Here is a 26,927-nt window from a genome sequence, read left to right as displayed (position 1 = left end):
TGCTCTTGTGGTAGATTAACAGCATAAAATAAATGTGTTCTTACTGAATCATTTGATCTATGAAAGGACACACTTTATTAAGTCATCACTTAGGTTCATCTTCTCTACCAATCATAATTTCTCAACCCTTTCTCAGAAGCCCCTGCTGTCTGGAGTGTGTGTACCCAGTGATGTTGCATACCATGATATTGTGCACACCTTGCCCCTAAGCCCACCAGTTCACCCTCAGCTACTGAGTTAGCAGTTTTCTTACAGGATGTAAAAATTCACCTAAAGAGGCTCAACTTGTAGAACCACAGATGAGACAATAACGCTTGATAACTGTGTGTATTCAGGACCAAGTAGCCATGGTGCAGATGTGTGCAATGGTGCAGTCCCAGAAACAAGCACTGACATCAGCCATGCTTTCAATAGACTGGTCTTAGAGAGCAGTATTTTCTATGGGGTGGTTTGCCTCCTAATGGATAATGCCACTGGCCACTCATGTAGTCACTGCTAGCCCTTTCCTCCTTGGAGCAAAGATGACAAACAACTGTTTGGTCTTCTTGTCATCTACTTCTTGTCAAACCTCCACAGACAGTGCAGATCCCTCAGTATGAAGAGCTCTGTTTCCTGTGGTTTCCACCCTGTCAAAGAAAATAGGGACATGAATAGGCTTTTTCAAGGATTGTCTAGAAGCCACTTTTGGGAAGAAATAAGGGCTGGTACAGACAGACACAAGACACTTGTGAAAGACTAGATATGATTGCCTACACAAGAGGGCTTGCAGCTTTGAGATTCTGTGGGTAGAAGGTTATGAAAAATTATTTCCATGATGCAAACATCAGTATCACCAAAATGGTAGGTTCAAACAGAGGCAAGCAAGCCATTCTATCTTGAAGTTCATGTTCTATATTGAGGGGAAGTTTCTTTAAATGTGACAAGGCACTGCTTGACTAGTTCATGTTGAATCATAGTCCTTGCCTTCTACAAAGTCATGATGAGCAGAAACACACACTTTGACTTTGGAATAACTGCGATTCAGATTGTGCAGGTACCTGAGGTTGGTCAGGATACATGTAAGATGACAGACTGGTGTGGTATTGGATACTGGTGAACCTGTGCCACTGGGCAGAATGTTTGCCTGGCAGAAGGCTTCTTACCAACCTCAGTAATTTTCTGGCACCCCTGCCAGAAGGTCTGGAAGGAAGAGAAGGGCTGTGATAAGAGACGGACCTTAAGGTGGAACTAGTTGTTGCACCAAGCATGAGAACCCCCTTGGCTATAACCTCAAAAAATGATCTATTTCCAAGCTCCAGATAACATGAAGTCACAGTCTTTTCCTCTATAATGTTTCAGAGACAAAAACTTTGATATTTCTTCTATGAACTTTGCTATGTGGATTGGAATCAGTAGAAATGGTGAAATGGCATACATGAATGTCATTTACTACTGCATGGAGAATATGTTCAATGTAAAGCTCCTCTTTCCTTGAAGCACCAAGAAAAAGAGGAAACCCACGTTCTTCCAAGTGGCTGAGCCACATTTTCTCAAGTAGCAAATAGATCAATCTCAGTGCACCTCATTTCCTATAGGTCTGATCCAGACATAACTTCTGAATCCACAGCTCAAAGAGAAGGCTTCAGGAGCAACTTAAGAGTCTCCCAGCATGTTCACCTTATCTGATATGTGAACTGCTGTGAGAATAATGCCTGTGTCTGTATCCTAAATATGTACATCCATTTTTTTTAGATATCACCTAATGGATTGGTTAACAGATCAAGTTAGGAAAGGACCTGGATGCAGCTCATCTCCATGCTTCTGGGGTATATAAAGACTGATTATAACTTCAGATGTTTGATATTCAGCCCCCTGTCCAGAGAAGATGTTAAGGTCCAAAGCTGTGAAAATTCAGCTGCTGGAATAGGAGGCTTAGCTGAAGACTGAGGATTATAATCCAGAAACCCAGAGCCTGGTAACATGTATTTGATACTCTCTAACCACTGATGCCTACCTCATCCATACCTTCATCAAAGCAAATGGCACTATGAAAATCATGGCAGCCTTCAAGCCTGAGACTGGTATGAGCTTGGATCTTGAACATAAACCTCACATAGGCTTCCAAATCCATGACATGCTGGACTCTCTCTTTGAGCAGGAATGACTGACAGTGGAAATTATTCAGCTTCATGCCAGCAAAAAAAAATAATTTAATTTAAGACCAGACAGGATGACTTACTATTTTAAGATCAGCCCAGGGACTATACCCATGAGACTTCCCAAGTCAGAAATGCTACCTTGGAGTTCCTCAATGAATTCAACAAAAGTCAGTTGCTTAAATAGGGTAACAGATGAATACATTTCCCCCCTAGTGTCTTCATCAATATGGCCAATACCTTGCTGAGCACTCTTGGCCTAGAGGAAAAACTTTAATGACAGTGCCTTGTATTGGAAGTATTACCCATCCAGAGTGAAAGAAATCTCAACTGAGACCCCTGACTCTGATGTGCCACAAGGCATCCATCATATCCAGTGACACTCTCCAAGTGTCTTGCCTGAGCAGAGACATGACTCTGAGAAGAATCATCATCTGGAACCTAATCTACTTTGATGGACTGGTTAAAATTGCTGAGGTCCAGTTTGTATGGAAACCATCTGTTCCCTTTAGAAACAAAAAGACACAGGAGTACAGTCCTTCATCTCATTCTTAAGGGGGACAACATCTACAGTTTCCTTCAAGAGTAGAATATGGGCCTGACCTGAAAACCTGTAGACAAAGGCAGTTTTGTCTGCTAGTGGAACTCTTTCTGGGGGTGAACCAAGCAGTTATATGTCAAGGTCAGCCATGACCATATCTGAAAAACACAGATTTTTGCAAAGGCTACTTAAGTTGAGACACACTTAAAGAACCACTCCATGTGGTCAGTCACAGACCATAATCAGGACTTTAACTATTTTCTCAGTAGGGTTATTCTCTTGGGCTGAATGTCCAACAAAAATGGGTCAAATTCCTATGACACCTCAAGGCTTTCATCAATCTGTGAGGAAGCTTCTTCAAATAATTGGGTTTGGCTGGGCATAGAAGAAGAAACAGAGATCTTGGAAGGGGATTATAAAGGCCCAACACTGACCTGTTTCCTCTTCACAAAGTCTTTTTCTAAATCCTGAGAGGATTGATCAAATATACTTTCCCTTAGAATGGAGCATTCTAAATAGTATTTCAAAGCTTCCCCTTCAGAAATGCTAGCCTCATCCATACCATCCTGTATAAATACCTCAGCCTACAATGTTGGTACAGATAATGTTACAGCAAGCAACATGAAAATTCACTCTTTAAAGCCATAGACTGTGTCTTGACTACTTGTTCTATGAGCCTAGACTCAAACAAAGAGATGCAACTTTTTCTTGTCAATCCATTAGGAAGAACCAGAGCTCAGAAAGTTGAGACAAATAATTGAGGGCTCCAAGACTAGTATGGTAGAGGAGTAAACCCTCATACCAATCCTGCCCAGGGCTTTGTTCACCTTGTCTTGTGGTAACATGGAACATGGTATGATCTCTGATCCTTGTGTTGGACCAAAGAAAGCATATTTGAGTTAACTCAAATATGCCTGATCAGGGACTCACTCCATTCATTCAGGCACATATAAAACACGTGGCTTTGTAGAGGTCACAGAAGTAAAGTCTTGGTGCAATCAGGATGCATGAATGGCATCCTTGATGACCTGCTTCATAAGGGAAATACTTAGAACTGCCCGCTCTTTCCTAGACAGAAATTATATAATTTCAAGGGAGATGGAATGCAGGCCTAAGACCCGGTCATAGAGAACTGCCTGAGCCTCAAGGCTTCTGCGAAGGAATCATCTGGGGAAAATGTAGGGTCAGAGGAGTCAGTGTTCTTATATGTATGGATAACACAACAGAGGATCCTAAAAGGAGGAAGTCACTCTCACCCATAAGCTCCTGAGACATAGTCTTTCATACTCTTAGACAGGAAACATGCATGTGACTTGTTTACTAGACCTAAGTGACAGAGATCCAGCACTTGGAGCATGCCTGACACTGGTGATGTGTTGGCACGAGAGGCCTGTCCAGTCAGACCTCCCAACCGTCCCGAATTACTCATTTTTTACAGAGTTTTGGAGTCTAAATAATGGGGTACCATAATTCCCAAGTGGCACCCCTTCATTTCCAATTTTTTTCAGGTTTTTTAAAATATTTCATGCTTTCGGAGCTGACGTCATCCCGTGCACAATGATGTCAGCACCGTCAGCCACATCAGCCAGTCGGAATTGAGCTCTAGGGCTTTCCCAGCTGGTTGACGCGATGACTTCAGCACCATCAGCCACATCAATCAGTCAGGATTGAGCTCTAGGGCTTTCCCGGCTGGTTGGTGCGATGACTTCAGCACCATCAGCCACATCAATGAGTCAGGATTGAGCTCTAGGGCTTTCCCGGCTGGTTGGCGCGATGACTTCAGCACCATCAGCCACATCAATCAGTCAGGATTGAGCTCTAGGGCTATCCCGGCTGGCTGGCTGTTTGAAATCTAGACTGCGAGCTGGTATTGGTATGCTTTACTTTTTCCTGCTGCTGTAAGTCTGGCCAAGTGGAATGTGGATAATATGGATATTTATTTTTCCTGCTGCTGAGTGGGACCTGGAAAAGTATACAACCATGTTCTGGTCTTCTACTGCACAGCTGGCATCTGTCTAAGATAGTGTGTGTGTGTGTGTGTGTGTGTGTGTGTGTGTGTGTGTGTGTGTGTGTGTGTGTGTGTGTGTGTGTGTGTGTGTGTGTGTGTGTGTGTGTGTGTGTGTGTGTGTGTGTGTGTGTGCGTGTGTGAGAGACAGGAAGGAATGGCTCCAAACATAAGTAATTAAAGTATCTGCGAATTGAATTATCTATTGTTCTGCAGAGGAAGGAATTATCATTCTGGTTAACCATTTGAATTAGTGGTATCTGCGAAATGAAGTGTGTGTGTGTGTGTGTGTGTGTGTGTGTGTGTGTGTGTGTGTGTGTGTGTGTGTGTGTGTGTGTGTGTGTGTAAAGTAATTGTTAAATATGAATTTTACACACCTTCAGCTGATGTTTTTATATTTGCATTGTATTTTTAGATAATGGTCTTTAAATTGCTGATTTTCATGTTATTATATTGGCTGTTTTTATCAGAGTCATCGTTTGTAAATGAGCCAGTTTGTAAATGAGCCAAATGAGAGAAGTGTATGTATGGTATCCTAGTACAGCTAGAAAGACAAAAATCAGGGCCAGGCTTATACATCAGGAAAGCACATTTTGTTTTTTCAAAGTACAGATAGTAGGATAAGAAGACTTTAAATGCTTTGATTCGTGTCTGTTTATCACAACTTATTTCCTTGTAGTGGATCCAGTTTATTTCACCAGTGTGGCTGCCTGCACTAGGAAACATATGGTAAACTTTACATTAGATTCTCATCAGAACAGTCTGTTTATCTCACTGAGGCAGATTATTTTCCTGTTAAAATATTTTTGCTATCATTTCACTCATTTTTGATAAGGAATGTTTAATTTCTGGTGCCAATAATGTAAAGACATGGCTGCATTAGTGTTTATTCATTACACTACATATCACTTTCAAGGTTTACTTACAATTGATCCTACTCCAAGACCATCTGAATAGCTTTAAGTGTTTAACCTTGTCATGTCTGTGTTAGTGATTTCTGTGTCTCTGAACTGGAAAAGAAACAGTGCCCCCAGTGCTAATACTGTTGTATTTAAGCTTTGCTGACCACAGAAATGGACACTTCTAGCAGGCTCCTAGTGCTTGCTGGACTAGCTGAAAACAGCTAATGAGGAAAAAAAGGAATTGCTAAAATGCACAGCTATTATTTAAAGACATAAAAATGTGAAGACAAAGGTGTATGCAAGGGACTTTAATTTGCCATGCAAGTAATTTATTGTATTCATTCAGATAATGGATACAGTGGTACCATGCCAGGAACTCTCTAGAGCCTGGGGGTATGGATCAGAAAAGGAAGTAAAGCAGTATGCACATTAGTGTTTATGGTAAATGGGACAAAATAGCCAGGTAATAGGACATTGGAATGGCTGCAGGAGGACCCTGGTGCCATATTTTGGTTGTCTGTTCTTCAGTTTGCGTTTAAAAGTCGGTATCCCACAATTTCATTGGAGTGGGTGGGTTTACGTAATGATGTATGCAAATTTTATGTTAATCAGCCTACAGATTTGCACCTATTTTTCATGGGCCTTGTCCAGATTTGTGATGTTTCCAGGTTGAGAGGTATGAGTCTGATACATAATCCATTTTGCAACAACTTGTTGCCTATTGTTTGTACTATACTTCTGCTGTAATAGTTGCAATTTACACACATTGATAATCATGCAATACATGCAATTCATCCAAAGAGACACTCAATGAATGTATCTCAAATTGTTTGGGTTCTTCAGGTCATAGTCTCATTCATAACCTTGTGGTCCCTATTCTCTAGCTTATGGCACTGCTGTGCCCAAGGTTTAAGGGTCATTCTGTGAAGTATGCAGCACTTAATGAAAATGGTGCAAACTTAGCAAAGGCAATGCCCAGCAGACCATGGTGTGGAAAATATTATAATTTATTGAGTGTTTGTGCTAATAAGCAGATACCATAGAGTGAATAATCCACCAGACTGGTTTCAGCTGTAATAATTGTGCCTTTTTCAGTGTGCTACTGCATATGTTATTAGCCCTATGTGGATACACACTGTCTGCATGTAGACAGACCATCAGCCAGGCAGTTAACGTGGGCATCAGTGGTACTAAGGGATATCAATGTGTAGAATCACTGGTACCATTGATAAATGACAGTCTGCTTATTCTATAAAATCCTCTTGCAATGGATATTCTGTCTGCCTGGCTATTGCACACTTAGATGCACGGGTACTCATGGAAGATCAGGTATATCAAGAAAGAACTGTGCTTGAAGAGCATGGGTGTGTCTCTTTCTTCTGCGGAAATGTTGATCTAAAATGGAGAAAGTGATAGCTAAGCTAGAATAGGTGCCCGTGTACTCATTTTATGAAATAGTGGAGACCGTATGCAGAGATTGTGAATTTAACTGATGCTGTGAGTTCAGTGGAAGTTTCAAATGAATGGTTGGAGGAACAGGAGGCAAACATAAAAGGGAGATGAAATTTGTGTTACACAAAGTAGGGAAAGGATGGTGTCAGATGCACCATATCTCCATGTGATTGGGGAAGTACTATAAACAGAAATATTTATTTCCTTTCTATTGCTAAGCTTCTAGACTACTGTAGGTTAGATGTGACTTTATGATTCAGCTAGTGAAGCAGGAAAATTAGCTGTCTGCTGGAACTATTGTAATTAAAATGAAGAGTAATCATGGGGAGAGAGCATTTACTTTGTTCATATTTTAAGTACTTCCAATAAGTGAAGTGAGTATTGTATCATATAGGGCAAAATAGATTAAGTAAATGTTTTTTTTTTATTATTGAAGAATTGTTTTCTTGACATTTAATATAAAAAAGAAGTAGCAAATGGGGATGTTCTCACTCTGTTTTAACCTAGGACCATGAAAATAATCATAAAGATTAAAATGTAGAATATATGGGTCCTTTATATGTGTTACATTTAACCTTTCCTGTTTTTTTGAGAGTTAGTGCAGTCTCAAGTCATTAAACAATTAATTTACTACATTATTCAAATATAATATGGAGAATATTGTGCAACTGATTAGCTGCAATTGTGAAAGCCTTCATTCCTAACAAATTATTATCAAATTAGTTTGTCAAATTGTGCCGGCTTTGTCATGCTGAGATTGCACTAGTGTCAATAAGAGAATTTGTCCTTTCTCCACTGTCATGTGGTCTTGAAGCCAATATCTATCTATCTATCTATCTATCTATCTATCTATCTATCTATCTATCTATCTATCTATCTATCTATCTATCTAATCAGACTGTGGGGATTTCCTCCCTGCAAAAACAGTGGATTAGTGATGTCTTTCAAACTGCTGTGGATCAATGTTTTTGTCTTTCAACCATTTGCAGTCCATGAAGTACAGTTTGACGTATCTGCACATCAACAAATAGTTATGTTGCCATATAAATATATATACATTTAGGCATTTTTGCTAGACTTTCCAAACAATTATATTAGCCTTCTAGCCTACTTCCCATCAGATTTCTGCTTGCATTTTAACCACCTATCTAGACATGTCTCATTTCCTTTCTTAATGGTACTGAGAAATTAATGTTACAGTGTTATTTGAATATCTATCTTGGGGTAGTATTGAAACATAGATAATATTACTTAACCTTCAAACCAATATATTTGTTTTTAAAGTGTTTGAAATAGGATCTGAATGTCTGGCTTCTCTGTGATAACTATGCCGCATTGAGGATGCAAACAGTAGAAAATGGATGTCTTTTATAATGTGAATATCATTAAAAAGTGGAAAATAAGTAAGTCTAGATATGTGGTTAAAATGCAAGCAAACATTTGAGTGGACATAAATTAATGTAATTGTTTGGAAAATCTTAGAAAAAATGAATATACGTATAACATCTGGTGGCCTGAAAGGGATCACTTAGTAAAATGCTTTATGTGATACTGATTGAAAAAAGCTATGTTAGGAGGTGAATGGATTGTTTATGCCAGGTGTGCTAAATTTGCTTTAATTGTCAAAGTAAAGAAAGGAAAGATGGCACAGAAAATTAAAATTTGGTTTGCTGTTGATCAGCTTTCATAAATATGAAGTAAGAAGAATGATATACGTGACCTGGTCAGCTTGTTTTCTTATTCATATTCTTGGTGAAATGTTTGACCACAGCAGTGGCATGCATACCTCTCAACCTCTTAGAGTAAAAAATCTGGACAAAGCCATAAATAAAAGTGGTACAATGGCCCAAAAATTGGGACAATTTTTAAATATTGCTCTTACAAACTTAAAAAGTTGGTAGAATGATAGGTTTTCCATTAGGATGAATTTTCTGAAGGGCATGAAGTCTGAAACTCAAATGTCTTGTCATTATTTTCTAACTTTAATCTTCAAATATTTTCCACTAATTTGCCAGAAAAGCACAGTTTTATATAAAACAGACTAAAAATATGAGGCAAAAATCTGGCATTCTGCAAAAATCTGTACAGATGAGAGGTATGGTGGCATGATATATTAGCAAGCTGAGTGTTGTGAGATGATCGGAAAGTGAAAGTTAAGTAGATTGATAATGATATGCCAGTGTTAGCTTCTGCAGTGTTACCTTGGTGATGATGGATTTTATTGTCTAAGGGAAGTATGTCATGCATTTATTTTATTTTCACATTTGTTAACCAGGTTGGTGCAACTGAGCACATTGCCCATTTTCAGCGGAGACCTGAGGAGAAAAGCTCAAATAAAGTGATTATTTACATATTAATACAGAAGTATGTATTAATAGCATAGCATACAGTATACAAAAATGCAAAAATACAGTAGTTGATAGCATATACAGAGATGACAGAGAAATATTTAATAATATATATAGTACAAGAAGGATTATACAATTATCAGTCAGGAGTTTTAGAGGTTTGGTACATTTGACAGAGATAGAAGAAGAGAGTGGTTAGGTAGGATCCTGGCAGGGCAGATCCAATTTTTCTGGAAAAATAGTTTCAATTATTTTTTGAAGCTTGTTGCTTGAGTGATGTTTTGCAGGTTAGAGGGTAGGTTGTTCCAGATTTTTGTTATGGATTATTTACATAGGAGATTGTCAATGTTCAATTTAGGTGTATATGTTTATAGGAGAAGTTTCTCTGAGCTGCGGAGGGGGCGAAGGGGTGAATATTATGCATGCTTGCCTGTACACTAATAGATGCCTTACAGAATGCTGAATAGATGCAACTTTCTTAAATAAGCATCACAATATAATGCGTTCATTCAATAAAAGAAGAATGGAATTAAAACATCTAAGATAATTTGCAGTAGTATATTTAGCATGAATATTTGTATAATGGAATAGAAAGAGACTAACAGAAGTAAGTTGAAGATAAAAAATTGTTTCTTCTTCTTCATATTTGTTAAGATGCTTCCATTTATGTGTGTGAATATAGAAAAGATTAATGAAACACAGCATAAAGTACAGCTATAGATATGAGTTTATAAGTTTACACTATATTTGAAAAGGGGGAGTGCTCGACTAGAGAGATATCTATAAAACATAGTGCTACAAAATACGAAGAAAATGGTGTCAAGATGAAGGGTTATGATAAGTGTTGAAACAAATGGTGTAACCAAATAATTTAAAAGAATTGTTTAATTAAATAATAATAGAAAGTGGACAGTCCAGAGATTTGTATGTATTTAGATCAATAAAGATGTTCTAAAAAATAAAAAGGACTGCTAATGACTGCGAAATCCCAGTGGTGGTACTGGCTGCCCGCTAAAACGTAGTCATAACCAGAATGCGGACTGATTCCATGATATTGGTATGCAGTGGAATAGGAAGACCATGGGTAGTGCATCCTAACATACTGTTCATAGTTCAAGACAATGTCATCCATAGGATACTAGTCAATTTGCTCCCAGACAGCAAACATGTATAGACTACTAGGAATTGGTATGAGTGCTGTTCCAGTCAACATAATGCTGTCTGTTCTACCACTGCACACATCTTGGCAGGTATTAGTGAATTTGCATCCATTTTTATGGTTAGTATGCGTCTAACAAGTAAATAGCTCTGCACTTTTCTGTACTGCTACTTGGTATGCATGACACATTGCCTCTGAACAGTGCTTCTGCTGTCATTTGTGCTTAAGAGGGACAGTTTATGGTACTGGATGCTGAAGCCCCCCAATAACAGTGCAGATGAAACAATAGTTTGCTTTATTTTTTTAATTTAAAATAATAAATGGTCAACTTTCCAGTTTTGGGCGGCCATGGTGGTGCAGTGGTTAGCATTGTCGCCTCACAGCAAGAGGTTCTCCAGTTTGATCCTAGGTTCGGATGCCTTCTGTGTGGAGTCTGCATGTCCTCCCTGTGGTCACGTGGGTTTGCTCCGGGTGCTCCGGTTTCCTGCCACATCCCAAAGACATGCTGCAGGTGGATTGGACACTCTAAATTGGCCCTAGGTGTGAGTGTGTGTGTGTGTGTGTGTGTGTGTGTGTGTGTGTGTGTGTGTGTGTGTGTGTGTGTGTGTGTGTGTGTGTGTGTGTGTGTGTGCCTTCTGTGGAAGGTTGGGCACTGGGCTGGCAACTCGGCACTGTAAAACTTCACTGCCAATCATGAGTGGACAGGTGATCCGCTGTGGCGACCCCTAACCGGGAAAAGCCGAAAGAAGAAGAAGAAGAAGAAGTCAACTTTCCAGTTTTGGGGTCTGGATTTCCATATATTGGCTTGTTAATCTGGCTGTTTAAAAAAAAACAGCCCAGAGTTGCACTTCCTGCAAGTGGAGAATAAGCTGATTATGCATTATTACAGGACTTTCTGGCTTTTTCAAAATGTTTGGAAGTGGTAGAAACACTACTTCAGAAGACACCAAATGTGTTTCTTTATAAAGCAGTAAATGGTTTAGACTGATTTAGGTGATGGAGGCAGTTGGAAAATGTGAAAGAAGTGGATGAGTATGCAAGGTTCATAGGTTCATAGGTTGGTACTAGGCTATCAGCCCAAGGGCCTATACAAGCCTAGCCATAACAATCCCTGGCTATTTCTTCCCACAATATTTACTTCCCTGGACCCCTGTCTAAACTGACGTGATCCCCAGGGTGAATTTTCTATCTCCCATCCAATCATCAAGGCTCCTTTTGAAGAGGGCCAAAGAGGCGCTCTGCTTGACATGTATGGGCAGTCTATTCCAGAGTCTGGGGAGTCTCTGGGTCAGGAACCTATCCCTCCAGCATGTTTTATTCATTGTGATGACAAGGTTTAGATCTCTGGAGCATGTGGCTCTGAGGGATTGGGATTTCTTTAAGTGTAGCATGTCCAACAGCTCTGGGTTTGACATGGCCTTGTATGTTAAGCAGAGATCGCCTCTGAGTAGACGATATGCGACAGAGTATGAGTGAAGAAGTAAGTGTTCAGTTCTTTTGTATTTAATTGTAATAGCACCATACATACCAGTGTCAGCCGGTCTATAGGATGGTAAATATACATTTTTTTAAAGTGTATATGTGTATTTGCGTATGTCTATATCTAAGGGCATATGCGCGGGGGGGGGGGTTGCAATGAGTTTCACTGTATAGTTCAGTCAGTAGCAATTTGAAATACATTTCTGGGCTATTATGTATTTTACTCATTCAACTGACTTCAATCAGACATTTGAAGTTTGGGAAGTCATACAAGTAGATGTAATTGTGGTCATACGTGTGTGTGTGTGTGTGTGTGTGTGTGTGTGTGTGTGTGTGTGTGTGTGTGTGTGTGTGTGTGTGTGTGTGTGTGTGTAGGTATGTACAGGGGGGGTGCACTGGGTTGAACTAAAACTGAATGGTTCATTATTTATGTATTTTATTCAGTTATTTTATCACAAGCAGACATTTGAAGTATAGGCAGTCATACAAGTGGCTGTAACTGTTGTCATCTGTGTGTGTGTGTGTGTGTGTGTGTGTGTGTGTGTGTGTGTGTGTGTGTGTGTGTGTGTGTGTGTGTGTGTGTGTGTGTGTGTGTGTGTGTGTGTGTTTGCATGTGTGTATGTAAAGAGAGACCAGGGGATGCACTGTGGTTCTGATAGCAGTGAGCTAAAATACATTCCTGGGCCACAGTTTATGTGTTCATTCAGTTAATTGCAAGCATACATGTGAGAGTTTACCCAGTCATACAAATGGCTATAATTGTAATTGTGGTTGTGTGTGTGTGTGTGTATGTTGGGGGGGTGTTTAAGGTACACTGAAATAAGTTACTGTAGCCAAGTTTTATTATTTTTATTAAACTGTATTATTTGAGATGCACACAGTCTACAAAATGGCTATAATTGTTTGGTACAGGGGATCTCTGTAGATACAAGTGACTAACCCTGATGTCATTTGCTGAAGTTAAATCATTCCTATTTTGAGTTTTTGTGACAAAAGTATATTTGTGAGATGTAAGTTGGAATAATTTACTGTGATGGCAGTGTATGTGAAGCAAAGTTGAATTATGTTCTTATTCTCTTTTTTACCAGAAAATATCTGAGATGTAAAATATCAACAGATTGGTTACCGATTGTGAGAAACAAAGTTGAAATATATTACTGTGATCTTTTTTCACTTTCCTCACAATCAAACATCTATCGATATATATACATACATATATATATATATATATATATATATATATGCAAACAGTCTGTATATATATATATATATAGTTAGGTAAAACATCAATAAAAATGCGAAAAAAAAAATTTAATAATATAAAAATAAAAAAAACGTGGAAGTGTGCTTTTGGACGACTCCCTGTCCGCTTCCTCAGACGTACATTGTAAAAAACATTGCAGCCTTAAATAATACAAACTAATTGTTCAATTAAAATAACCAAGTACAATCATCAATTAATAAAACAATAAGCCTTGCCCTAATGGGAACATTGTTAACATTACCTAAGGGGTCTTTAAGGGTCTTGCTTGTAAATTTTAAGGGAGCGTTTTTTTTTAACGTGTCCATCCATACATATCACCAATCTTAAAATCCATCTAACCTCAGCAGTTTCAGTTTGGTTAGTAATGTTGCCTAATGATACATACATATATATATATATATATATATATATATATATATATATATATATATATATATATATATATATATATATATATATATATATATATGTATATATATATATATATATATATATATAGATCCTTAGTCTTGAAATTCATATGGTTGGGACCATATGATTGAGTTCTTGAAAACTTGAAGGTTTTGAATGGAGATTGCAGTACAGTGCACACTGGGAAATTTTCCAATTTCCTCACTGTAGTGATCCCTGAGTTGGTATATATATATATATATATATATATATATATATATATATATATATATATATGGGTGTGGGGGTATATGTGTATATATATATATATATATATATATATATATATATATATATATATATATATATATATATATATATATATATATATATATAGATGGGTCCATGTCAGACGGCCAAAATCTCAGGTAAACGAAGACCACATCATCGAGACGACTCCGCCGACAGGACAAATCCCTGACAACTGTAAGGCACTGTACTACAGAACGGAATACATTCCTGTTTCCCTACTACACTTGAAAACCACATTACAACATGTATAGCAGGGGGTAAGTCCCCCTACTCCCCCACACCCCCCTACTTAAATATACCAACTCTGAGATCGCACTACATTGAGGGAATGGGTCTAACTTCCAGTCTGCACTACTTACCATTGTCAGGAATTCATCCTGTCGGCCGAGTTGTCTCAGTGATGTGGTCTTCATTTACCTGAGCTTTTGTCCATCTGACATGGACCCATAGATATATATATATATATATATATATATATATATATATATACATATATATATATATATATATATATATATATATATATATATATATATATATATATATATATATATATATTTTTTTTTTTTTTTTTTTTTTTTGATGTTTTAGCTTTTGGAAACTAAATTATCTGACAGGGAGCTATATATATATATATATATATATATATATATATATATATATATATATATATATATATATATATATATATATCTATAAGTAGCTAACTGGCTAATTTTTAGGTATGTATGCATGCTGTTTATATATGTCTGATAGTAGCAAGTTCAATTATATTATTCTGGCCATTTGTTCTTTCACTTTAGTCAGAATTTACTATCAGATGGGTATATAGCAGTCGTCTGTCTTTTGTAATAGAAGTGAGGAAGGTTGCTATTTATATGCATGACAACAACTTGAAATATATGGCTGTGGATATATGTTCCTTCACTTTCATCTCAATCTAACACTAGAGGGGTACACAAAGACTGCTATCTTTTTTTGGAGGGGTAGAGAGGCAGGCACTATTATAGCAGCATTCATATCCCTGATCTAATCCATTTCCTTCCTTAACAGTTATTGCACTGTAGTCTTACACAGTTAAGGTGTGTTAAAAGGTCAGATGAAATACCTGCAGTGTAAGACAATTGTGAGAAAAGAAAAAAATAATCTGGGTGAATGGTTTGGGAAGCTAGGACAGTAGAAATCCAGGATGTACTGGAAGGTGTAGTTTGATCAGTCAAGTATGTAGATGTCATAGAGTCTTTTAACTAGGTATTGGTTTCACCTAAGGCGGCTCCTGTTGCTTGCAGTCAGACATCTAAGATATATATAGTCAATAAAGTGGGTAAAATGAATGGGTACTAAGGCAAGCAGTAGATAAAATAAGTGACAATAGCTGCTTGGTTCCAGGTAAACTGTCTTTGGCCTGCCATAATATAGCCCTGTTCCACTCTGGTTAGCCCCACCTATTAATTTGCTTCCCGCACCCCAATACTTTGAACTCACCAATTGCCAGTGATGCATAACTATGGTCCTTGGCTAAATTTCCAAAACATACTGACTGTGACATGCCTACTCTGGGCTAGTAATCAAGGAGCCTCAATCCTCGCCACTGATGCTGGAGAGGGATGTTCAGTGGAACAAAATAGATACACCCAGTATTTTCAGATGCAGCTCTCTGCATCAAGCATGGTTTCCCTTAAGAGCACACAGGGAACACACTCAGCCCGGGGTTTGTATTTCTCTCTCTCTCTATCCTTCCCCAGCTCCCCAGAAAGGCTAATCACTGGCTGAGCTGTAGAATTAAGTCCTCAGTCAAGTCCTCCATCACCCTCTCTGTGAAACCAGTACTTTGTGTTCATGCTCCAAGTAGCTGACACCCACATACTTTGAGAATTGATTTACACACACACACACACACACACACACACACACACACACACACACACACACACACACACACACACACACCTGGGAAAAGCTGTCACAGATTTACCTGCTGCATCCTCTTCTGCCCAGACTATAAGGTAGTTATCACTGCCACCAGACACTACAAAGCCAGCTACCTAAGACTCTTGCAAGGGTACCCAATTTTATTGAGTGAAATTAATATTAATACAAATGGTAATGTTGACCAAACAGCCTGGCTTCAGGAGCAGCCACAGTGTCACCAACTGATGTAAGTGCTCTCAAAGCTTAAAATATTGTCTAAAGAACCAGTCACAATCAAAAGTTTAAATATATTTAATAATACATAATAAAAGAACATGAAAATGCATGAAATATCTATTTATAATAAACACAATCACAGGAAATATTAAAAATAACACAGCTGGAAATATTCACACAATTACAGAAAAAAAACATACTTAACTATTCTCACTATATTTTCCTGACTGATCTAGAGAATTACTGTTCATACTTACTTAATTGAGCAAGGCAAGATTAAGTAGGTGAGGGATCCTTCTATATCAGGTTCTAAGAAGAAGACTGCTCTGAGACTTCTGTCTCACTTAATATTAAAACTTTATTTCTGTACAGAATGACATCACATACATCTGGTCATCTGATGTCTGGCTCCCATGCACCCCCCATTGCTAGAAACTGCCAGGATTTAGCACCTACATGTCAATAATACACACACAAGAGCATTGCTCTGATCTGGTGCAGCTTCTGGAAGTCATAAATCAATTACAAACTTCTACTCCTCCTACAGAGACTAACAAACCATGCTTCTTACAAACATTGTATCTCTGGCTTCATTCAAAACTGTGAGTTAACATTTTTTATGGCCTAAGCCCAGTAATTTAGTTTTCTTACTATTTCTCATATTCAGGCGAATTGGGATTAACTTCTTCTCTTCCAGTACCCTCTGTTACAATATATACATTTAAACAGTTACAATAATGCATGTACATTTCTTTTCTGCCCAGCAGGGCACACTATTTATGCGTTTGTAACACACGTAGCTTTACAAATACATTTTCAACACAAGCATCTGTAAAAATTAGTTTGATATACAAACGGCATATAATTCTTTGCAAAATTCCAGCTAGCTGTGCTGGTACATGTTACACATCCACTGCCCTACGTCTCCTGGCATAGCTGGCAATACCTCACATTGTCACGTCACTCCCCCTTTTAAGACTCAAGCTAGTTTTTCAAATGACCCTTGAGAAACGTTGCATGAGAGGAATGAGCTTATCTGTGAATACATTAACCCATACACTGTCTTGAGATCCCATCTGCCTTGACATTGCTGGCCCCACTGCATCCCAGTGCTGCATTGTCATGTCATACGCCTGCAACCCTAGGCTCCACCACAGTAACTTGGCATTTAGCTGTCTGGCTCACTGTAGCCATAGATCCCCCTCAGACTCCTCCTACATCCTATTGCAAATACTTAGCACAAGGATCTTCCTATCATGGTAAGGTTTCATCATGTTAATCTGGTAGAATGTGTGCCCCTGCCTCGTGCCTAACAGTTCTATCATATAGTTAACATAACTGTCCTTCTTTACCCCTTTGAAGGGTTCCTCCCAAGCTGCCTATAGCTTGTTGTGTCTGACAGGAATGAGAACCATCACTGCTTTCCCACAGCATACTCTTGGGCTTGAACATTCCTGTCATACTAGACCATTTTCTGCTCTTTGTGTCCTGTCAGGTTCTTCTGGGCCAAGCCCATGAGCTCCCTAAGCCCTGTCCTGAAGTTTAGGAAATATGCCACAACAGAGTCCTTGTGGGATTCACACTCACCCTCCCACTCATCACAAATCAGATCTAAAGGCCCCCTCATTCTATGCCCATACAGCAACTCAAATGGTGAAAAACCTGTGGATTCCTGGGGTACTTCTCTGTAAGCAAACAGCAGATGGGACAAATATTTGTCTCACTCTCTCTTAAACTGGTCTGCAAATGCCCATAGTATGGTCTTTAGTGTAAAGTTTGGCCTCTCCACAAGACCATTAGTCTAGGGGTGGTAGGGGCTGGCCTTTAAGTGCTACACCCCATAGCACTTCCACAAACAAGCCAGAAGATCTGACATGAAATTGGCACCACTATCAGTCAGTATTTCTCTCAGGAAACCTACCCTGCTGAAAATCTCTAACGAAGCATTTGCCACCTTATCTGCCTAAATGGAAGAGGGTATCTAGTAGCATAATCTACTAACGTCAGGATATAATTCTTCTCTATGGAACTTGGGGTACTCAGAGGCCCCACAATATATATAGCTACCCTCTGAAATGGCTCCTCAATCCATAAGCAAAGGCATCAAAGGAGCTTTGACCTTGTCTCCTGCCTTGCCTACTTTTTGGCACTACTGACTTGTCCTGCAGTACCCTGTTGCACCCCTTGCAATCCCAGGCCAATAAAAATTCTGCATAATACATCTCATGATACACTTTATGTCCATATGACATACAAAAGGAATGTCATGGGCTATGGCTAGAAGTGCCAGATGGTTGGCTCCAGACACTACCAACTGCTGTATTGCCTCACCCTGTAGCCCTCCCTCAGGTGTCCACTCTCTATACAGTAACCATTTGTTCCAGTATACAGTTTCCCCCTTTCCCTGAGAATCATATGCCTCCTTAACTACCTCCGTCAAGCCTTGTAATGTAGGGTGTGAGAGCTGAGCCTGTCTTAGCTCTACTTTTGTGACTCTTCCCAACATCCCTTCCACAAGAAATCTGGTATCCTCTGACAGAGGTGCCTCACTATCAGGTTGGGTACTACTACTCATCTCTGCCCTTGCAGTCACCCTGTCCAAGAGAACATCAGTACCTACCAGCAGCTGTGGCTCACCTTCAGGCTAACTGCTACAGGGTAGCTCCCTCCCTGAAATTTCCACCTCATCAGTCCTGGCTTCAGGTGTGGTGTCTGTCTGGATCTCTCGCAGGCTACCAGACCCACATGCCTGTCTCCAAGCCTGACTGTGTGTAACTGCATGCAAACAAGGTGCTGCATTATTAAAATAATTCCCTATCAGGACATCTGCAGGGATACCCTCAAGCAAACCTACTTGCTTGCTTCCTTTTCCACCCTACCTCCCAGTCAAGCTGAACCCTGGCCAAAGGCATTTAGAATGGGGTCCCTCCTAAAGCTCTGACTGGAGTGGACTGCCCAAGCAAGTACTGTTCCTCTTTATCCACTACAGGCTTCACAATGGATAGGTCACAGGCTGTGTCTCTCTTAGCAGCAGTCTGTTTTCCATCCACCAATATAGGATATAACCTCTTGTGATAGTTTGGTACCCCTATTTTGACCGGAAAACTTACAACTAGCATATTGTTATTCTCACTTGCTGGCTCCCCCACCATTTGCTCCCCACCGTGCCACTGTGGGCATCTGTATGATACATGGCCCCACTGATTACATTTAGAACATTTAACCCTTGATCCTGGTTGTGTACCTGAACTAGTGGAGTCCCCTGTTACTGGTGGACTCTGTTGGGGTGGTTTAGGCTGACCACCATGGGTTCCCTTAGATCCATGTACAACACTGGGTAACCCTTTTCTATACAGTGAGGCCCTGCTTACTAAGTAGAGATCCTCCTTTTTCTCAAGCTCATCTGCAGAGTTACACTCTCTGTCTGCCAACCAGATTCTCTTATCCTCTGGGAAAGTGCTAAGGGCTTGTTCCCTCACCAAAATGTCTGCCACCCCTTCAAAAGTGGTGACCTGACACCCACTCACCCACCTATGAAAATCAGTGCTTAACTCAGAATTATAATCACACTCACTTTCATCTGCCTTGCATCTATGCTAACAAAATTTTTTTTCTGTAAGCTTCAGGTGTTAACTTAAAACATTCAAGTAAACATTTATTTAATTTTTCATAGTTTAAACACTCAATATCAGACAATTTAGAAACAGCAGTCACAGCTTTACCATGGAGTAAGGGGGGTCAGAAACCATACCCAGAGACCTTGGTCAACATTATACTGTTTACATACTCTTTCAAATGTATGAATAAAACACTGTAGTATCTTTGCTGATTCTAATTCCAAATGTTTCGCATCCAGTTCAAGTCTCTTTAACTCCAGACAGGTGTTTAAGTCCTCTGAGAAAGAGGTGAGCTGTCCAGTTTCTGAGGGCTACAAATTCCCATCGCCAGACTGGTTATCCTCCTGGTTGCTGGTCTGAGCTGTGATTAAGGCTGAAATCATTTCCCCTTTTGTCAGATTGGCATACACCAGGCCTTTAGCTTCACACATTTTGGCCAACAGGTTCTTTGTCAACTTGCCATAATCCTCTGCTGACATGTTTGCCTGCTTTCCCTGACTAAACTAAACTAACAAAAATAAGTAAATAAATAAATAAATAAACTGTTGTGAAATGAAACTTCTGAATGTTTACCTTGTGGCTGCTGAGAGGACACACCTTTAGTGACAACTGCCTGCAGGCTACAGAAGTTGAATTAATATCCACATCACTGCTCACCAACATATGATATCTCCACTCTGGGCCAGTAATCAAGGAGCGTAAATCCTCACCACTGATGCTGGAGAGGGATGTTCACTTGGAACAAAAATGGATACACCCAGTATTTTCAGATGCAGCTCCCTACATCAAGCACAGATTTCCCTTAAGAGCACACAAGGAATGTACTCAGCCCAGGGTCTGCATTTTTCTTTCTGTTTTCCCCAGGGCCCCGGTAAGGCTCCCCACTGGCACAGCTGTAGAGTTAAGTCCTCAGCCGAGTATCCAAGCCAAGTCCTTCAGTACCCTCTCTGTTAAACCAGTGCTTCATGTCCCTGCTCCAAGTAGCTGACACCATACACTTTTAGATTTGATTTTCACACACACACACACACACACACACACACACACACACACACACACACACACACACACACACACACCTGTGCCCCATTCTGTCCAGGCTATAAGGTAGTTATCACTGCCACCAGACACTACAAAGCCAGCTACCTAAGGCTCTTGGAAGGGTACCCAATTATACTGATATAAATTAATATTAATACAAATGGTAACTATAGATCAATGTGTGTGTATGTACCTTTAAGAAGCTATTCAAGGGCTTGTACAAGTGTATAAATACTGAGAACGTGTGAGCCTGACTGCCATTTTATAGTAAGCTGTTGAGATGTAACGTCTGTCTGTTAATCAGTTTGTTTATATTTTATGATGCTGTTATCCATACTGATGTGTTTCTATGTATTAAAGCATCTAAACGAAATACCCTGCCTGCTTGTCATCTATATTAGAGAAGGACAAATGACATGGTGTCAGAAGCGGCATGTCTAAAAGGGTATAGTGTTAAATGAAGCCTGGCCAAAACAACTTGTTGCTAGAAAGAGTTCCACTTCAATTTAAGTCCGAGAGGCACCTGGTTGCTGTTCAAGGAATATACAGATGTGGCTCATCCTTACTACACATATAACTTACAAAGCAGGTCAGAAACGAATTTCAGATGTTATAACTTGCTCAAATAATTTCTTATTCACAAAACATGAAACAGGGCATACAGAACGTTCTAAACAATATTCAAATAAACCAATATGTCTGATATTGATACAAATTATTCAAATTACAGTGGAAAATGGTTGAAATAAAGTCTGAATTGCATAAAACAAATAAAATAAGAGGAAACAACTGCATTTTTTTGCTAAGCATGCATTTTCCATATTAATTAAAGATATCTGTGTTATCAGAAGTGTATAAAGTGTTCACATGTTTGTGCAGTATTAAAGTTATTTTGCAAAGTACAGCTATTTCAGAGCATATTTCGCAAATTACAATATTTCAAAGAGTTTATTTTGCATTTGAATGTTATTACAAGCTCACAGAACAGTTTGTTTGTACATAATTACAAGGATCATATTTTTCAGTGTATTTGTGCATACTTTGTGGGCATGGCAGATGGATTTCAAAAAACCAATGCACTTGTGTTTGACAAAAATATTGCAGAGCAAGAGTATGACATTTTCATACAGGCTGCATTTCCTGATAAAGATGACCACACAAAGGCATTTATTCTTAGTTTAGCTGGGTTAGCAGCTAAAGAAAGGGAACATTCATTTGTGTATGCACCTGCTATCTTTGCAGGAGAGGGGGAAAACCATCATATAGTTGTACTGGCTGAGTCAAGGGAGGACCCTGAGTGCTTAAAATGTAAATTTAGAGAAATGTGTAACCCCCCAAATAAGTGTTACAATGGAAAGGCACTTATTTTATACAAGGGATCAAAAGCCTGGTGAAACTTTTGCAGCATATAGAACTGACTTGAGAAATAAAGCAAAAACATGCAGATCTGGTGATTTAAGGGATGAGCTGATAAAATACAGACGTGTGCTATTAAAGATGATGCTGTGAAAAAGATTTTGCTTCTTGACAGTGATTTAACTTTGAATAAGGCTATTGAGATTTGTCAGATGTATGAGCTCAAAGAAAAGCTGACACATATGCTTACAAATGAGAGATGCATGCTTCCAGTAACTTCTAGAGCTCGTGTTGATAGTATGCAGCACATGGTTAAAAGAAGCAGGCTCAAGCACATGGCAGCAACTGTAGCCCCTGCAGCACCCACTGGTAAACCCTGGAGCTTTCCAGCACATTCTAGAGTTTGCACAGTCTCCGTGAAGTATAAGAGTGAGTCAGCAAATAAGCATAAGGGTGAGGGTGTGTGCTTACCCAGTTTCATTGTTAACCATCATAACTGTGGTGGAAATCATGAGTCTAAAAGGGAAAGATGTTTAGCGTTTGGTCAGCAATGCCACAAAGGCAATAAGTGGAATAATTTCAAGAGGTTTTGTAAATCAAAAGTCACACATTCTTTTATTAAAAGGGAACATTTCAAGAAATGAGTTGATCAATTAGAAAGCCGTGACCCTACTTTTTATGTTGACGGTGTGCCAGTGCTTAATGAAAGTCAATGCAGTAGATTTATGGGCCAAGAATGAAGTGTTTTGTACTGTTCGGATAAATGGCAAACCCACAGACCTCAAAGTTGACACAGGTTCCAAGTGTAATGTTATGTCAGCAGAAACATTTGCTAGAGTGTGCAATGGTGAATAGCTTGATTTGGCAAAGTGTGAGAAGCGTGTTGCTTATTTATGGTGGTGAAGAAATTCATACTGAAGGCTCAGTAGTGCTTTCATGTTACTCTGCCAGGAGAAGTTACGACTTGCTATCTTATGTGGTCAAGAGGCACGTCCAGTCATTATTAGGAATTAGAGACTATTTGAAAATGAGACTGCTTTCATTTAATAAGGAAGTCCATCAAGTTACTTTAAAAGACTACTACTCTAATTTTGCTCCAGTACATTTTTTCTACCTATGCTGATCTTTTCAAAGGCAAACTAGGGAAACTTTCCATTGTGTACTCCATGAAGGTAGACGCAGATGTCAGTCCAGATATTAGGCCAGTCCAGAAAGTTCCAAGAGCCATGCAGGACAGAGTCAAAGCTGAGTTAGATGAAATGGTGCGACAAGGTGTGATTTGTCCAGTATGTTCATCAACTCCTACTGAGTGGGTAGCTTCCATGGTGGTAGCTTATAAGAAAAGCACAGATGACATCAGAATATGTATTGATCCATGAGATTTGAACAGAGGACTAAAAAGACCTCATCATCCAATGTGCACAGTTGAAGAAGTCGCAGCTCTGATGCCAAATGCCACTGTTTTTTTCTGTCTTAGATGCAAAGAGTTCATAGGTTCATAGGTGTTTACTAGGCTAACGACCACAAGGGCCTTTTTAAGCCTAGCCATGCATCCCAAATCTCTGACAAGTTATGACACCCTTGATAAATGTAATCATGGGCCTGGGAGATGAACCATTTACAGGTTACCTGTTTGCATTATAGACATTAGTGCCAAACCAGGGATGAATTTCCAGTTTCCCATCCAATTGTCCAATTTGCACTTACATTGAGTTAGGGAGGAACTCTGCTTCACATAGATGGGGATCCTGTTCCATAGACAGGGTAGTCTCTGGGATACATACCTCTCTCTCCAGCAGGTCCTATTTATATCACAGGCAAGGTTTAAGTTTTTAATATGGGTAATTCTGGTACTGTTTGTTTTGTGGCTATGCAGGAGGTCCATCAGAGTGAGGTCTGACTATGCTGTGTATGCCAGGCATAGATCTCCCCTCAAAAGCCTGTAAGAAACAGAATACAGGGATAGGGCCTTGTAGCGGTCAGCATGGAATATATTACTTACGCCCTGTATCTGTTTAGTGGGGAACCTCTGTGGACATTCTAGTTGTTGGATATGCCTGGTTAGGTACATACCAAAGGGGGCACTGTACTCAATCATAGTTCATTTTGGCAAATTTGGCTTGACAAGAATTCCTCATTGCTCACTACTTTCAGTACTCCATTTGAAGGTACAGATTTTTGAGAATGGCATTTGGGATAAATTTTACAAGTGAAGTCTTTCAATGTGCAATGGAGCAACTTTTTTTCTGTGTATCCTTGTGCTATTATAGTGGATGACATACTAGTTGGAGGTAATGGTGAAGCTGAGCATGACAGAAACCTCAGAAAAGTTCTGGTAAGAGCATGTCAAGTGAATCGTTATCTCAATCCACAGAAATGCAAATTCAGGCTACAAGAAGTTACTTATGTTGGGCATTTAATTACCAGTGCAGGCCTACAACCAGATCCTTCAAAGCAAACAGCCATTATCGAAATGCCAGCTCCAAACAATGTTCAAGCCCTACAATGTTTTCTTGGCATGGTTAACTATATGATCCTTGTAATTATGTACAAACAAACTGTTCTGTGAGCTTGTAATAACATTCAAATGCACAATAAACTCTTTGAAATATTGTAATTTGCGAAATATGCTCGAAAATAGCTGTACTTTGCAAAAATATTGCAGAGCAAGAGTATGACATTTTCATAAAGGCTGCATGTAAATTTAGAGAAATGTGTAACCCCCAAATAAGTGTTACAATGGAAAGGCACTTATTTTATACAAGGGAGCAAAAGCCTGGTGAAACTTTTGCAGCATATAGAACTGACTTGAGAAATAAAGCTAAAATGTGCAGATCTGGTGATTTAAGGGATGAGCTGATAAAATACAGACGTGTGCTATTAAAGATGATGCTGTGAAAAAGATTTTGCTTTGTGACAGTGATTTAACTTTGAATAAGGCCATTGAGATTTGTCAGATGTATGAGCTCAAAGAAAAGCTGACACATATGCTTACAAATGAGAGATGCATGCTTCCAGTAACTTCTTGAGCTCGTGTTGATACTATGCAGCACGTGGTTAAAAGAAACAGGCTCAAGCACATGGCAGCAACTGTAGCCCCTGCAGCACCCACTGGTAAACCCTGGAGCTTTCCAGCACATTCTAGAGTTTGCACAGTCTCCGTGAAGCATAAGAGTGAGTCAGCAAATAAGCATAAGGGTGAGGGTGTGTGCTTACCCAGTTTCATTGTTAACCATCATACCTGTGGTGGAAATCATGAGTCTAAAAGGGAAAGATGTTTAGCTTTTGGTCAGCAATGCCACAAATGCAATAAGTGGAATAATTTCAAGAGGTTTTGTAAATCAAAAGTCACACATTCTTTTATTAAAAGGGAACATTTCAAGAAATGAGTTGATCAATTAGAAAGCCGTGACCCTACTTTTTATGTTGATGGTGTCTCAGTGCTTAATGAAACAGTCAATGCAGTAGATTTATGGGCAAAGAATGAAGTATTTTGTACTGTTCGGATAAATGGAAAACCCACAGAGCTCAAAGTTGACACAGGTTCCAAGTGCAATGTTATGTCAGCAGAAACATTTGCTAGAGTGTGTAATGGTGAAAAGCTTGATTTGGCAAAGTGTGAGAAGCGTGTTGCTTATTTATGGTGGTGAAGAAATTCAGACTGAAGGCTCAGTAGTGCTTTCATGTTACTCTGCCGGGAGAAGTTACGACTTGTTATCTTATGTGGTCAAGAGGCACGTCCAGTCATTATTAGGAATTAGAGACTATTTGAAAATGAGACTGCTTTCATTTAATAAGGAAGTCCATCAAGTTACTTTAAAAGACTACTACTCTAATTTTGCCCCAGTACATTTTTTCTACCTATGCTGATCTTTTCAAAGGCAAACTAGGGAAACTTTCCATTGTGTACTCCATGAAGGTAGACGCAGATGTCAGTCCAAATATTAGGCCAGTCCAGAAAGTTCCAAGAGCCATGCAGAACAGAGTCAAAGCTGAGTTAGATGAAATGGTGCGACAAGGTGTGATTTGTCCAGTATGTTCATCAGCTCCTACTGAGTGGGTAGCTTCCATGGTGGTAGCTCATAAGAAAAGCTCAGATGACATCAGAATACGTATTGATCCATGAGATTTGAACAAAGGACTAAAAAGACCTCATCATCCAATGTGCACAGTTGAAGAAGTCGCAGCTCTGATGCCAAATGCCACTGTTTTTTTCTGTCTTAGATGCAAAGAGTTCATAGGTTCATAGGTGTTTACTAGGATACCGACCACAAGGGCCTTTTTAAGCCTAGCCATGCATCCCAAATCTCTGACAAGTTATGACACCCTTGATAAATGTAATCATGGGCCTGGGAGATGAACCATTTACAGGTTATCTGTTTGCATTATAGACATTAGTGTCAAACTAGGGATGCATTTCCAGTTTCCCATCCAATTGTCCAAGTTGCACTTACATTGGGTTAGGGAGGAACTCTGCTTCACATGGATGGGGAGCCTGTTCCATAGACAGGGTAGTCTCTGAGATACATACCTCTCTCTCCAGCAGGTCCTATTTATATCACAGGCAAGGTTTAAGTTTTTAGTATGGGTAATTATGGTACTGTTTGTTTTGTGGCTATGCAGGAGGTCCATCAGAGTGAGGTCTGACTATGCTGTGTATGCCAGGCATAGATCTCCCCTCAAAAGCCTGTAGGAAACAGAATACAGGGATAGGGCCTTGTAGCGGTCAGCATAGAATATATTACTTACTCCCTGTATCTGTTTAGTGGGGAACCTCT

Source organism: Protopterus annectens, chromosome 13.part0 (genome assembly GCF_019279795.1).
Source record: "Protopterus annectens isolate FY-2018-M chromosome 13.part0, PAN1.0, whole genome shotgun sequence".
In the NCBI taxonomy this organism is placed as follows: domain Eukaryota; kingdom Metazoa; phylum Chordata; order Ceratodontiformes; family Protopteridae; genus Protopterus; species Protopterus annectens.
The sequence above is the reverse complement of the archived record's forward strand: the minus strand, read 5'-3'. Positions refer to the sequence as shown.